At 38.2% G+C, this 16,562-nt stretch overlaps 1 protein-coding gene and 1 pseudogene across 4 annotated transcripts in view; one reads left to right on the forward strand and one right to left on the reverse strand.

Annotated features, from left to right (window-relative positions):
- Window positions 1-14,727, forward strand: part of LOC114678330 (L-lactate dehydrogenase A-like 6B) — a 31,950-nt pseudogene extending 17,223 nt beyond the window's left edge.
- The window catches only part of SLC4A4 (solute carrier family 4 member 4), a 430,044-nt gene that overhangs the window by 157,202 nt on the left and 256,280 nt on the right, over window positions 1-16,562 (reverse strand). The window lies entirely within an intron of this gene.

Below are 16,562 nucleotides of genomic sequence, written 5' to 3' on the forward strand. Positions count from 1 at the left end.
ACAGCTAGATTGCCACCACATTTAATTCAGATATACAATCATCTGAACTTTAAAAAGAAATTTCTTCCACCAGTTTGTATCGTAGACTTAAAAACATATTATCCATACAGAAACCTCCCTAGGTAAGTTCATTCTACCAAGTGTATAGATGCATGCACTTTAGCTTGAGAATGTTGCAGCGAGAGCATCCCATACTAAGGCTGCAAAATGAACCGCAGGCTGAGGTGAGCGTGGGTGGTTCAGTGCAACTACACTGTAAAACAAATATAATATAATTCCTCACGATAACTGCACCCATTTTAATTATCTGCATTCCCTCAGAATGACACCCTTATCCTTGAATGACTATGTTCAGCAGGAACACTTTGTTTTAAAATGAAATGCTTTATTTCTAACTTTTGCCTTACCTATTATTATCTAAAAAGCAGTATCTGTTAATAGTCTTCCCTCACCCACCCCAAAAAGAAAGATGCTAAACACAGGGCTTCTTTTATTCTTTCTGCCCCAGAAAATCCAGCTGCCATTAGGAAAGAAAGATTGTGGAAGGAGCAACCATATGAAATCACAACAAACAGACAAATAAAAAAGCATTGTGGGTCCAGTGACTTCAAGAAAAATAAAAATATATAGTTTAACGGGAATTGTTTTACAGGTGTTCTCTTCTGCACATACCCCGGTTGGGGTAACTAATCAAAAACACAGACTTCTCTCTTAAGAAGTTCAAGGCATGCATGGTAAAAGGGTAGAATAATCAGAGGTAATGTAGGCAACCAAGAGTTAAAAGTTAATAGTTTGAAAATAATAAATAAATAAAAGTTAATGGATTGACAAACACTTATGCAGAACGCCTATCTTGTGCAGAAACTGGAAAAAAAACACTTTCCATTGCTTCTCTCACCCTTTGCTCCACCCCAGTACACTTTATGAACCCAACAAAGCTTTGCCCTTGGCACCATTCAAAGCTCAGGGCTGGTGCTTCGGGCCTTAGGCCCTCTACTTCACTGTTCTCAACCTCACCTGCAGGTCCCTTCACTCAGAACTAAACAGAGATGTCAGGGCTTTCATCGAAGCACAGAGCAATGGTTCTTAAGATTGGCTGATGGGGATCCAGGAAGTGCATGGGCACCTGGAAATTACACACAACTTTTTGTCCTACATATTTATTGTGCATCTTTCTGATGAAAGCATCCACAGTTTCATCATAAGCTCAAATGGATCATTGACATGAGAAAAGCTTAAGAACCACTGCATTAGACAGTCCTTGCACTGAAAAAGTACATAAGAATGGTCACAGCTCTATTACCCTATGAGGCTTTGACCTCTAAACAGAGTTCATATTGAAAGACTTTTATAGCTCAAGAAATGGGAAATTTGGGCTTTCTAAGCACAAGGGGGAAGAGATGCACAGAGCACCAGAGTGGGAAAAGGAACCACCACCCCTCTCCTCCAGATGTGTTTCACTGGCAAGAGCATGTTCCCCAGCTGATTCTGAATCACAGAATTTTGGAACTGGATGGGTCCTAGAAGGGGTCAGTCTTGGCCCTCCTGTGTACCAGAGAAGCTAAATACATGCTCAAGGTTATACTCCTAGAACAGCACCAAGTGCCCTTTGCCAAGTCCTCTTCCATTTCCGCTCCCACCATACCACTGGGACAGAAAACAGTTAAAAGAATCATCCACTAAAATACTTTTTTTTTTTTTTCAAAAAAGCCATTGAGGGAAAGTGCTTAAATGTAGTATTTTTCACTTAGCACATTAAATATGATGACAAAAATCAGACTGTAAAACTAACAAGTCAACATAGCTCTTAAGACCTGTCTGGATGAGAGCTTTAATATCTGATTACTTGGGATCTAATAAGAAATTGTCAATAAAACATCCATTTGCAGGAAGACAGTTGAGGTAAAACACACAATCTATTGACTTCCAAATGACTGCTAGCAGTTCTTTGAGAATTCAATACTATAAGCTGGGAAACAATTAAACCAGGTCCTTCCAGGGCTGAGATATACAAGGGAACATATGGCCCCAGCAGAACACTTCAAACAGGCAGCTGTACAGCTATAATTAAATCTGTAGTAGTCATGCTATTATTTATTTAGCAGATTTTTTTTTAATGTACCCTTCACGGAGGTCTCAGAACATGTACCAAATTAGAACAATAAAGAATACTGAAGAAGCAGAAAAAAGGAATCAAGAGGAAAATAAGGCTCTGACACAAAAGCAGGCAACAACTATATGGAAGTCTGGTTGAGAGGTTCTTCATCTGCATCTGAGGGCTTCTGGCTGAGTCACCAGTAGGTTATGGTTACTTAACTGACATAATGACCTGAGATCCCTTCACTCCTTTGTTCTCAGGTCCAGCCCAAAGTCGGCTTCTTATTTTTTAATTCCTATAAATCACAAAGTCTTTAAATTACTTAAAGACTGACTAGTTTATAATACCCCACGCAGTGAATACATTCCTAACATATAGTCATTTGCTTCTTCTGGTATATTACAGTGAAAGAAGAAGCATCAACTCAAGAGTTAAATTCAGAGTCACCTCTGTCCACTCCCCAGTTCCTGACAAAATTCATACTTCCATCTCTGTGCTAGGACATCTAACATCCTACATTATTTACCAATTCATCTCACAGTCTATAATGAGACCTCCTAGAGAGCAGGGATTGTGTGCTGTTGGTTTTTGTAGTCCTGATACCTACTGTAGCACTTAAGTGCAAAGAAAGACTTTTAAAAGTTCATATATACATTAGTGACAAAGCTCAATTTCCTATATAATTCATCCTTACATTGAAATGAAATCTGCTTCATGAAACACATCCATCTGCTATTGCAATTTTATATCTGGAGTTAAAAACAATAAATCTATTCTCTCTCACTGGAGGGCAACTTTCATGAGCCTTGTATCCTTCAAGACTTCTCATCTCTAAAAGTTTTGGATGAGTTACTTCTATTATTCTTCTTAGGTTAGTGCCCAGGCATCTCACTACACTGTTACCATAACTACATCTCAACTATTTCTGAGTAATGGACACCTTTGAAGAGTCTAAATCTGCTGAAAGTCATAAACTTTCTGTTCAAATAAAGTAGCATTTTTCACGTTCTTATTTGCTCCACATTTAGAACTTACATAGTTTATCTTACTCTTGTGAAATTCCTGTGGTTTCAAGCCTGTCAAGATCATTCTCTATCTTAATTATATTATTTAAATTTTAGATGGCTAACTTTGTTAGTTTTGTGTATTTGAAAATCTGATAATAATGTATTATGTCTTAATCTAAATTGCTAATACAGTTGTTTAGCAGAGCAATACAAGCTAAAAAGTACCATGGCATTAGAAACCTCTTCCACTCTTACACTGGCTATTAATCGACACACTTCAAGGACAGTTGTTTATCCAGGTAAGAACCTTCTGATATTCATGCAACCCTCAGTTTGTCAAAGTGCTTACAGCAACATCACTAGTCCCTATAGATGCTACACTACAATGAAGTACCCTGCTTAGGAAAGAAAACGTAGTACATAAGTACACTTATATTCTTCTTCTTTTCTTCCTTTGTTTTTTTGTTTTTGTTTTTTTTTTTTTTTTTTTTGAGACAGAGTCTCGCTCTGTCACCCAAGCTGGAGTGCGGTGGCCGGATCTCAGCTCACTGCAAGCTCTGCCTCCCAGGTTTACGCCATTCTCCTACTTCAGCCTCCCAAGTAGCTGGGACTACAGGCGCCCGCCACCTCGCCCGGCTAGTTTTTTTTATTTTTTAGTAGAGATGGGGTTTCACCATGTTAGCCAGGATGGTCTCGATCTTCTGACCTCGTGATCTGCCCGTCTTGGCCTCCCAAAGTGCTGGGATTACAGGCTTGGGCCACCGACACTTATATTTTCTACTCAACATGTATAGCAACAACTTAGACCACAGATTGGCAAACTTTTTCTGTGAAAGACCAAACAGCAAATACTTTAGGCTTTAGGAGCAAACATACAGTATCTGTCACTTATTCTTTTAACTGCTTTTTAAAACTGTAACCACGCTGAGCTTGCCAGCCATTCAAAAGCAAGTTACTGGCAGGCTATGGTCCATGAACTATAGATTGCTGGACATCATTTCTCCAATTTTGAAGCAAATGGCCTATTGGTGAAGATAAATATTTATCCAAAAATTAAAATAAGCAACTATTTGATGACAGCTGTGGAAGGTGTCATGGTAGAGAAGCATCATGTGCTGTAACAGCTTATAACTGCAGCCCCTGGCAGAGACTGGAAGCAAGGGGGGCGTGTCACAGAAAACTTCCTTGAAAAGGTGTCATTTACAGAGAAATAATGGGAGAACACCAGTTGCCTGGACAAGGAAGAGCATTTCAATGAACAAAAGCAGCATGTCCAAAGACCCAAAGGTAGGCAGGAGACTGCCATGCTAGTGAAACTGGAAGAATACCATATGGTTGTAGTAAAGTCAGGATGGGAGAAAACCTGGCACATCAGCTTTGGAGACAGACATCAGGCAGGATAATGCAGGTCTTGGAAGGTCATGCCAAGGATTCTGGGCTTTATCATAAAGGCAACAGGTAGTCATGGTAGTCATCCAATGGTTATAAGCCATGAGTGACACTTTGTGTACACTCTTTCAGCACAAAAGCCTGTCTTTCATTTGCTATATATGCCCACAGTGCTTTGTCAGCTTTCTACAGTCTCAGCTTTAAAAATCACAATAGTTTGCATCAATGTAAAAATAATGATTAATGCACTACCACAGGCTGGATAGTGGCTTGTTATTTTCAAGAAAGGAGAGGGGAAATAGAATACCACCAATACAAAATTTGCCTGTATATACTCCTGTGAAACTAATCAATGTGGAATCATTCTAAATTCAGATCCATTCCAAAACAAAAACAAACAAAAAGAACCTCACACTAGTGTTCTATTTTACAGCTGCCTCTCTCTTGAACTTCTCCAAAAATTGAAAATGTATTCCCAACAGTCCCCCAAAGTCTTAACTCATTTCATCATTAACCCAAAAGTCCACAGTCCAAAGTCTCATCTGAGACAAGGCAAGTCCCTTCCGCCTGTGAGCCTGTAAAATCAAAAGCAAGCTAGTTACTTCCTAGATACAATGGGAGTACAGGTATTGGGTAAATACAGCTGTTCCAAATGGGAGAAATTGGCCCAAACAAAGGGGTTGCAGGGCCCATGCAAGTCCAAAATCCTGTGCAGGAGTCAAATTTTAAAGCTCCAAAATGATCTCCTCTGACTCCAGTTTTCACACTGATGCAAAAGGTAGGTTCCCATGGTCTTGGGCAGCTCCACCCCTGTGGCTTTGCAGAGTACAGCCTCCCTCCTGACTGCTTTCATGGGCTGGCATTGCATGTCTGCAGCTTTTCCAGGCACAGTGCAAGCTGTGAGTGGATCTACCATTCTGGGGTCTGGAGGACGAAGACCCTCTTCTCACAGTTACAGTAGGCAATGCTTCAGTAGAGACTCAGTGTGGGGGCTCCAACCCCTCATTTCCCTTCTGTACTGCCCTAACAGAGGTTCTCCATAAGGGTCCCACCCCTGCAGCAAGCTTTTGCCTGGGCATCCAGGCATTTCCATACATCTTCTGAAACCTAGGCAGAGGTTCCCAAACCTCAATTCTTGACTTCTGCGCACTCGCAGGCTCAACACGATGTGGAAGTTGCCAAGGCTTGGGGTTTCCACCTTCTGAAGCCACAGCCTGAGCTCTACGTTGGCCCCTTTCAGCCACAGGTGGAGCATCTGGGACACAGGGCACCAAGTCCCTAGGCTGCACACAGCACGGGGACCCTGGGCCTGGCCTACGAAACCACTTTTTCCTACTGCGCCCTCTGGGCCTGTGAAGGCCAGAGGCCTTTTTCCTACTGCGCCTCTGGGCTTCTATGAAGGTCTCTGACATGACCTGGAGACATTTTCCCATGGTCTTGGGGATTAACATTAGGCTCCTTGCTACTCATGCAAAGTTCTGCAGCTGGTTTGAATTTCTCCTCAAAACATGGGTTTTTCTTTTCTACTGCACTATCAGACTGCAAATTTTCTGAACTTGTATGCTCTGTTTCCCTTCTAAAACAGAATGCTTTTAACAGCACCAAAGTCACCTTGTGAATGCTTTGCTGCTTAGAAATTTCTTCCGCCAGATACCTTGAATGACCTCTCTCAAGTTCAAAGTTTCACAAATCTCTAGGGCAGGGGCAGAATGCCTCCAGTCTCTTTGCTAAAACATAACAAGAGTCACCTTTGTTCCAGTTCCCAATGAGTTACACATCTCCATCTGAGACCACCTCAGCCTGGACCTAATTGTTCATATCACTGCCAGCATTTTTGTCAATGCCATCCAACAAGTCTCTAGGAGGTTCCACACTTTCCCACATTTTCCTGTCTTCTTCTGAGACCTCCAAACTGTTCCAACCTCTGCCTGTTACCCAGTTCCAAAGTTACTTCCACATTTTCGGGTATCTTTTCAGCAACACCCACTTCTGGTACCAGTTTACTATATTAGTTAGTTTTCATGCTGCTGATAAAGACATAACCAAGACTGGGAAGAAAATGAGATTTAATTGGACTTATAGTTCCACATGGCTGGGAGACCCCAGAATCATGGCAGGAAGGGAAAGGCACTTCTTACATGGCGGTGGCAAAAGAAAATGAGCAAGAAGCAAAAGCAGAAACCCCTGATAAGCCCATCAGATCTCATAAGACTTTACTCACTATCATGAGAATAGCAAGGGAAAAGACTGGCCCTCATGATTCAATTACCTGCCCCTGCGTCCCTCCCATAACATGTGGGAATTCTCGGCGATACAATTTAAGGTGAGATTTGGGTGGGAACACAGCCAAACCACATCTGTGATGAAAATAATAAGTACTAGATGGTATTAGATATTCAAAACAGGAGTAGTTAACATGATCTGGAATATTCAAGGGTGGATATAAAGAAAAAGCAACACTTGACAAATTTTGAAGTAAAGGTAAGACTTGGAAAAGCAGAGAGAAAAACAGAAATTTGGGTCCAAGAGTAATGTGCATTCAATAACATTCATGAAATGACAATCGGACATAATTTCTTTGGAGTGTGGATAGAGCAGTAGAGTGTGAAGTTAAGAGCATGAACTCCAAAGAACCAAATTAACAATGCAAATTTAAAAGATAAGGAATGATATGTAAATGAAATGGACTTTTCATCCCACCAAATCTTACTGCAAAACAAAACCAAAAATAAAAAAGCAGTAGCCCATTTAAATAATGAAAATGGAAGTATATTTTCCTTTTCACAAAACAACTAGAAAAAGCAGTTCAGACTGAAGTATAATATCTGTTTTATGAATCAGAAAACTGAAGTTCAGAAGAGTTAAGGTTTACCATGCTTATTTAAGTCTTCAAAGCTATTCCTATGATCCTGGATGGATGCTTCTGCTGCCACAGTGATTAAAATACTCAATGTTATATGCTGATACTCTGAATGTGATTGGTGAAGGTCAGTGAAAAAAGACTGATATAATAAAAAAGTATAATCTATGATCTCAGATTGTGAGTTTATATCTTAGCTTATTAATAAAAAAGTTCAAAAATAATCACTTTTTCCTCTTACCAGAGCAAAATTTTAAGGTTATAATGATGTGTATTTATCAGACTAAATGAACTACAGTTGACTCTATCTATAGTGAGAATGAATACTTAACAGCCTGGAAGTCAAAAAACAATGGGGTTTAGCAAAGCACAAGTGAAGATCTGTAAATTAAAGGTGTTGTAACTCTCTCTTCATTGTGGTCTGTGGACAAGTCAACTAACTAATCTACTTTTACTAATTCTATGTATGACACTAATTACAAAAAAAAAAAAAAACATTGAAATGTTGTATTTCCTCAAATTTGGAAAGTTTTAGGCTATTATTTCGAATAATTCTAAAAGCCACAACATTTTCCATTTATTAGATGAACTAAGTCTTTTACTTGTATTGCTAAACTCTAGATAGTTGCATTCCAGGTTATTGCTCCCATTTCTTACCTAACCTTTTATCCAAGGAAGAATGTTTTATTTGGTTAAAACTCTTTTCTTCTGTTATTTTTGTTCTCTAGAATGGAAAGCTACTTCTAAAGTCTCTGGTTCCTTTCTGATTGATGGCTTTGGCCCACACAGTTGTGTCTTTCACTGAACTCCAGCTGCACTTTACTGTCAGCACCACAGTTTATTTGGTGTGAATAATCAGCTAAGATATAAACTCACAATCTGAGATCATAGATTATACTTTTTTTATTACATCAGTCTTTTTTCACTGACCTTCACCAATCACATCCAGAGTAGCAACACATAACATTGAGTATTTTAATCACTGTGGCATCAGAAACATCCATCCAGTCACCATAACACCCTTAAAATTTTTTTAATTATTCATTTTTTAACAGTAATTCTGATAATTAGCCTATTCAGCATGATGTGTGCCTCAAAGACAAACCAAAGGCCAGAAACACCAATTGAATACCTGTCTATTCCACTGTGGCTTTCAGGGACCTAAAAAGACCCTAATCCAACTAGGAAGAACTCATTGTACTCACTAAGAGCACAGGTCCTAGGACTAGGATGCTGCTCTACCACTTAGATGTTATTTAACTTTAGGGAAATTACTTAATTTCTTCATGCCTCAAGTTTGCCAATATGTAAAATACAGTTGGCAGTACCAACCCCAAAGCATTACTTGTAAGTAGGTGTCCAATCTATGCTAGTTGTTAGTTATTGCTTACATAGCAGTAGACTCAATACCATCAGATAGAGCTACCAAATGAAGAGTACAGCTAATTTTGAAGTTCAAGGTTTACAATCACTCCCTATGCAATGACTCAGTTACTTCCTACCCTCTTATATGTGTATGCATGGAACATTGATTAGTCAGGAATGTCATCTTGGCATGATTAACCCCCCGCTTTCAGATTATAGAAAACATTACTGCTGTCCTTTTAACATGGTGGCTAAAAAGAATCATTGTTTTCGTTTCAGTTCAGTTCTAGGGAGTAAAGTCAGCCCATTGGTGGGTAACATGTGGAGAAACCAGAAAGCTGTGCTGGTGACTGATAAGGTCATGAGATTCTGCTGAGACACATAAATCAACCAGCCACTGGATCAATCAGACAAGTGAGCTGGAAACAGTGGGGAGCTCTTCTCTTTCTAAAGAAGAACAGGAAAAACTTCTTCCCATGGTGTGACCTCCTCATAAATTTATTCTGCAGAGATTCCCTATTGAGAAGGAAATTGGGGAGCAGTAGAATCTGCAAATATGCCCCAACATGTAAAAAAAAAAAAAAAAAGTGTTGGCTGATCTTTTTATTAGCGATTTCAGTTGACAACACTCCTTCAAAGTTTCTAATAAAGCACTCGTATAAGGTATAAAATTTTTATTTAACTAACTGTATAGCCTGGCATATGTTCATTTAAAATTATCTTGGGGGTTGGAGGATGGAAAAGAAGGAGATGTAGATCCAAGCTGCAAATGTGTTGAATAATATTCAAAGGAAACACTTGTCCAACTCTTTTTGCAATTTTTCTTTTTGTTCCAAATGCTGACCACCAAGAAGGGCTCTTGAGATGAAGCCATTTGCTGTTTGCCAAGGAAATTCCCACAGAGCCTGAAAAGCCCTCTCAGAGCTGGGAACAGCAACATCTTCAGTCAAAGCAAGAAGAAACAGACAGGTGGCCAAGTCTACCCACTGCACTTTTCACCTCCCTACTTCAGAATACAAGTGATTAGCCAGCTCGGACATCCAATTACATCAGGAAAATAAACCCAGTTTTAATTTCTATACTTTAAGCTTCTGACAAAAGCCCCCAAAGTGAGCTGGGAGGCAAATGCTAGATATTGAGATTCTTTTCATTTTGAGTCGTTAAGCCTTCAGTGGAGTGAAACATAAAGAATAAACTAAAATCTGACCGGCAAATAGTATCTTAGCAGTGGAGGCGGATTCAATAAAGTGTTTAAAGATCCAGAACATAACTCATATAATCTTTTGGGAAGGTAATTAAATTTGCAATACATGGTAATCCAGCAATTCCACTTATAAAAATTTCTCCTCCAGAAATACTCATGAAACAATGTAGAAAAATTACAATAAGGGTACTTCTTAAAGGCTTATTGGTACAGCAAAGAACTGAAAATATCTAGTCACGGAAGACAGAATCAATAAAATATAATTCATATATACTATATAGCCTTTAAGAAGAATAAGGTGGGTGTCCACTGCATTAAGTTAAAAAAATCAAATTTTAGAACAATACAATCACATTTTTATTATTTATATATAAATATATAAGTATTCATATATCAGAAAAGTTCATTAGACTCAACATCAAGCTGCTAATGGCAGTTATTTTAAAGGATTTGACTTTAAGAATTTTCACTTTTTATTTTATTCATTTTTGCTTTGTTTAAATTTTACAGCATTGTTGTATATTTTGAATCAGAAAATTCTAAAGTTTTTTTAAAAATTGTGGATAATAACATGTTACTACAGTAAATAAAGAATGATTCCATGGGCGGGGCATAGTGGCTCATGCTTATAATCCCAGCATTTTGGGAGGTCAAGACAGGCACATTGCTTGAGCCCAGGAATTCAAGACCAGCCTGGGCAACGTGGCAAAACTGCATGTCTCAAAATATATATATATATATATGCAAAAAAAAAAATTGGCTGGGCATGGTGTACACCTGTAGTCCCTACTATTCAGGAGGCTGAGGTAAGAGGATAGCTTAAGCCCAAAAGGTGGAGGCTGCAGTGAGCCAAGACTGTGCCACTGTACTCCAGCCTGGGTAACAGTGAGACTCTGTCTCGAAAAGAAAAAAAAAAAAAAAAGAATGATTCCCTATATATATTTACAATTACTATAAAGTTTTAAAAACTGTACTCAGATGAACTAAGAGTGTTCATCACAAGGTATTGCTGTTTTCTGGTTTTGTAACAATTTGCCACTTCCAAGAAGAAAAATGTTCGTTTCTTTTATGAAGTCTCTGTCAGATGTAAGTAACTTGTGATGTGAGAGTATACGTCCATCAAAGATTATTGCTGACAGCATGCTACTGTTCTCTGAAATATATTCTAGGTATATTCCTGGTATTGGCATACTGGCAGAATGCTACATATTGAAAAGAGAAAAAAGTGACATCAAATGTAAAACATGCCAGTTTATTAAGATATGTAATAGCTACAATTTCTTCGGTTAAATGTTGAATACAGGGATGCAGTGCTACCAGAGTTCAATTCTTTCATAGGAACAGGTAAGAATGTGGCACAGAATCCCTTTTTGGCTCTTCTGTCCTGTTCCTACACATCCTGATGCTCCTTTCTGAACCATAAAGACTAAGAAGGTTTCCTGTTACCATTCCTCAGAGAGGACTCCAGTGAAGGTTTCATGAATCATGTGTCATTAGCCAGTTGGCATGCCTGATGTTAGCCAACAGTAATATCAAGAGGGCCACAGGAGCAAATATAATTACTCAGAAATTCAATCTCACTATTCTTGGTGGCTTACACCCACTTCTAGTGCATTAAATATTTCAACAATTAATATTTACTAATTAATAATGTAATATAATTAACAGTACATGGATGATCTTTTAACTGGGAAACTCTTTTTCTTTCTTACAATATTTCTACAGCAGAGAAGAATTTCCTTTGCTGATAGTAATAAGGTCTTAATGGCTATAGCTAACACATTAAGAAATGGGCTCTTATGGGTCTGCGAGCTCTCATTTTAATGCACTGGGGTACTCATACAATACTTAATATAGGAATAACACCAGGTGATCCAAAACATTCACAAATTTCTCCATCCTATCACATTGTATCTCTAGTGAGCTTTTTAAAATGTAAATCAGAACATACAACACTCTAGGTAAAAATCCTAAGAGAGTGTCTCACTGCACTTAGAATAACATAAAAAGGGCCTCCGGCATATTTTCCTGACTTCTCTACCACTGCGCACCTGCTACATTTGCTCCAGTCACTTATGACACTTTTTTTTTCCTGTTTCTTGAATACACCATCTTCATTTCTGCCTTAGCTTTCTACTCTTGCTTTTTGCTCAGCCTAGAAACCTCTCTCTCCAGATCCTCTCCTTACTGGCTAACCCTCTTCCCTAAAACAGTTTTCCTGTACCTCTCCACTTTACCCTGCTTTATTTTCAAGATAGCACTTATGATTATGTGAAATTATCCTACGTATTTATTGTTTTTCTTGTTTACTGTCTCTCTCTTCCCCAAAGCATGGAAGTTCCATGAGTCAAAAGATGTATCTGTTTCATTCACTTCTGGAACCCACAACTAAGAACATTTTCTAGCACAGAATATATATTTTGAATGAATGAATGAATGAATGAATGAATTCAAATCACAGCTGCATGCAGTGACGGGGTGTTTTAGGAGTTCAAATTCATTGTAGCTGCAGTTAATTAAAACCATAGCTCTAAATTTCACAAAAGGCTCCTTTTTTCCTAAAATAATACATGAGATAGAGTTCAGTTTACTTCATATAGGATCATCTGCTTCATTTTAAAGCTGATACAAAACCCATTCTAAAATGAGTACTAATTTTCTATTCCAGACAAATAGCTTTTAAGAATGTACAACATTAATAAATGCAGAGATGCAACTGTCGCAATTTTAAAATACATACGTTCTATAAATCGGTACTAATATCAATGCTTCTCAAACCCCACTAATCCCTGTCAACTGTTTAAGCATTAAGAATATGGGAGAAGCAGAGAATGGGAAAAGGAAGCTATCTTAAGCCAAATTTCTCGTAGAGGGGGAAAAGATAATGACAAACATGTTTTGTTAATTAGCTAAGCACAAGCTGTTTCCCTGTGAAAGGGGCCCAAGGATATCATTCCATGGCTATACAAGTGCCCCTCAGGGACACCTGGCTGAAGGAAAGCTGTAGGTGCTGAGCCAGAGAGATGCTCACCAAAGTCACCAAAACTGTAGTGACTAAGGACCTCTAAGGACCCTAACTACCTTCTCACAACACGCCTTTGTTCTTAGGTTTTCACAGATGTGATTCCATCTGGAGCTCCTCTGACACAGTAATGTCTCACTGCTCCCTGAAAACATGCTAAAGACAATTATTATAACCTCAGAAGACATGAAGCTTTCTTAGACACTGTACATCCTCTGAAGGGTGAAGTAAGACCACCCATATTCAGTGTGAACTGTAGGTTTTTTTGACTGAGCCATGGAAAGAAAAAGGAGGTACTTTTGTCCTTTTCCTTCACTGTGAGCATGAAATAACTATAATGCTAAGAGAAGCTTTATGTGAGCCCTGGGATGGAACTCTATGTTCAAAATCATGAAAAGAAGTCATCTCAGTGGACTGGGTTGACTCACTCCTATATCATGTATGTGTAAGAAAAGGATTGGGGGTTATTCCCCCAATAATCACAGGATGTTTCCTTCTAGATCTCATTTTAAGATAGTTATGGCATAGCAACTTTAAACTTATACATGGTTTAATGGTTTCATCCTCATACTTTCTGACAAAATACTTAAATTCAGGTCTATTTCTTTAAAAGACCAAGACTTCAAACATAGGAATCAAGGCAGCAAAATATATTTAAACATAATAGGCAATAGACAGTGCTAAAAATGATCCTAATACGTTTTAGAAATTAACCCTACACAAAACTCCACCACGAGACCTATGGAATAGATTCTCAGATTAGCCAGCTAAATAATGAATATCACAGAAATAATAACCAGATAAGCAGTTACAAGGTTATGTGGACCTCAAGTGTCCCCCTGAGAATCTGCAGGCTATTTCTACATCTACTGCATCCACTGCAATCAACAGACTACAATTTCACTTGAGGCTGGACATGTAATTGTGAGATGTTACTGCATTATTAATCAACCTGGAAAAAGTCAACTTTTTTAAAGCCATTGCACCACTAAGCACAGTATTTCTACAAGAGCTAAAGCTAAGGGGTAAAGTGAAGAAAAAAGCTCTTTCTTATTCTCATAGCTGAAGCCATATTCACATGAAAACTGTAACTAAAGCCACTGCAGTTGATAAGCACCCACCTCACATGTAAATTTTTAAAAGAACAGAAAAAGAATAAGAAGAAATAGAAAAATAAATCAAAGGTAATCAAGAAATATAATCAGATAATGTAAAAAATACTCCATAGCAACAAAATAGAAGAGATTATTTATGTAGATTTACAACTAGATGAACTCCAGATGTATTTTTTAAATCTATTTCTCCACAGGTGTTTTTCTGCTTAATAAATATAACATCCAAGTTGGAATATGGCTGAAGCACTGAATCACCTAAATTCTGGCTATGCTCTTCTTCTGCTGTTAACTATTTTAAGCCATTTTTCAATAAAGCAGCCGCTACTGAAATTGTAAGCACATAGGCTTGGCAAAGCCAGAAAGAAAAAGTGCAGCCTACAGATTTGTTTCTTCTGTTTTCCCAAAACAGAATCTCATAAAAAATATGCCCTCAAATTCTGTCACTATGTAGCTGTCAGAAAGAGCAATTCTGTTCCTCTTCATAACTCTGAACATTAAACCCATTCTTTGTGCTACTAAGAAGTTAGACAGCTCCAAGAAGTTGCAAGGCACCATCACAACTGTTCAGATTGTATCCAGGCAGAATAATCAGTCAATCAGAAATTTCAGTACTGGTCAGATGGAAGATTTTGGGGCCAACTTGGACAAGTACACAAGACAAGTTTGAGTTTACCGCCAAGATCACTTCCAGGACACTGGCTAATTAATTATAAAAGCTTTCTCAAAACAAATATAAGCCTGGAAACCTTTTTTTTTCCTGTCCAAACAGAGAAAAAATAGGTTAAAAAATAAATAAATAAAAGCCAGGGTTTATCACAGCTTCATCTTACTTGCAAATCCACTTTCCATTTTCTTGCCCTAAAATGATCCAGGAGTTTTTGTATTTGAAGTTACCAAAATAGTAGGTATAGACACTGAAAATGTTAGTTTGATTTCTGTATCTGTACCTTTGGTTGTAGAAGAGATTATGAATTAGTTACAAAAGCCTCTCTTCAAACTCTGGTAGGAAGAGAGAATGGAGTTTCTTCCTGAAGAACTCATTGGATTAACTATAAATCCTGTAATAGACACAAATTAGATTAATAGTTGCTCTTATAATTATATGTTCATCAACCTTCCTTTGCTGGCTTTGAAAACAAAAGGAACATTCCTGAATTAAATTTTCCTCGCTTCATCTTAACATGAACCTTGATCACTATGAGATGCTAGTGAAAGGCACTGAAGATTTTGGTTTTAAAGACTCCATTCCCATGGGCTTTACAACAAAATCAATACCCATAAAAAATGTTCCACATATTTCTTCTACTACTGGAATCAAAATTTTATGTAATATGCATCTTAAGCTATCAGATTTCTTCTGCATATGCCCAGATATTAAAAGACCCAATAAGTTAGTAAATGTATCTGTCAGCATTTACCAGCTGCTTCTTGTCAAATTCCTGGCAAGAGGAGAGTTGCCCTTAATAAAAGAAGGCTTCCTCAAGAATTCAACAAGATATTCCTAAGCCTAATTAGTATACTGCCTTATCCAGTACTAAGACTCATGGCAAACCTTACAAATAATCAGCATGGCTTGGTAAACAATGAATGGAGACAAAATGTGTGAAATAGATTTAAGAAAACTTCTAGTGGCCTGAGTTCTCCCTTTTCCACTACAGATATGTACCTACCAATGTACCCATATTTAAATGCTCTTCTTCCTGATCATTTCAAGAGGTAGATAGATGAAAGGAAGGTGACAATCCACAATAGCATCTGAAGGAGCAGCTCAAGGAGTCAAGAATTTATCTCAATGTAAAGCGAGAGGTAAGTAAAGAAATTAGTCCTGACCTAAACAGAGTCCCTCTTCTGGGGAACACAAATGAATAAATGAAGACAAGATGGATAACTTGAGATTTCAGAGCATCATAAAGGTCATCAAGAAGTCCTGAACTTAAAATGATAGGAAGCCATTATCCATTTTTAATGTAGAATAGAAAAATGAGAGCAACTATGTAAAAAGTATACTGAATTGAGAGAAAATGGGGACAGGGGATCAATTCCAACAGCTTTTCTAGCAATTCAGATCTGAGATGATGCAGACACTACTAGGGAGGAAGGGAGGAAGGGAGGGAGGGAGGGAGGGAGGGAGGGAGGGAGGGAGATATGGAGGAGGGGAGGGGAGGGGAGGGAAGGGGAGTGGAGGGGAGAATAGAATGGAATGTACACCCTTCCCGTACTTTCTAAAATTCACCAAGGCCTAAAAACCTCTATGACTACTACAAGTGCTATCAGTTAAAGAGGAACATCATCATGAATATGGCTTTTTGGAAAAAATCAGCAAAGTGTGAAAAGAGGAATCTTCAAACTCACCCACTTAAAAGGCAGAAAGAGAAAGAACAAGTCATCCCTCGGTATCTGTTGGGGATTGATTCCATGACCTCCATCAGATAACAAAATTGGACAATGCTTAAGTCCCTGATATAAAATGGCATACTAATTTGCATATAACCTACACACATC

Source organism: Macaca mulatta, chromosome 5, assembly GCF_049350105.2.
Source record: "Macaca mulatta isolate MMU2019108-1 chromosome 5, T2T-MMU8v2.0, whole genome shotgun sequence".
Classification (NCBI taxonomy): Eukaryota; Metazoa; Chordata; class Mammalia; order Primates; family Cercopithecidae; genus Macaca; species Macaca mulatta.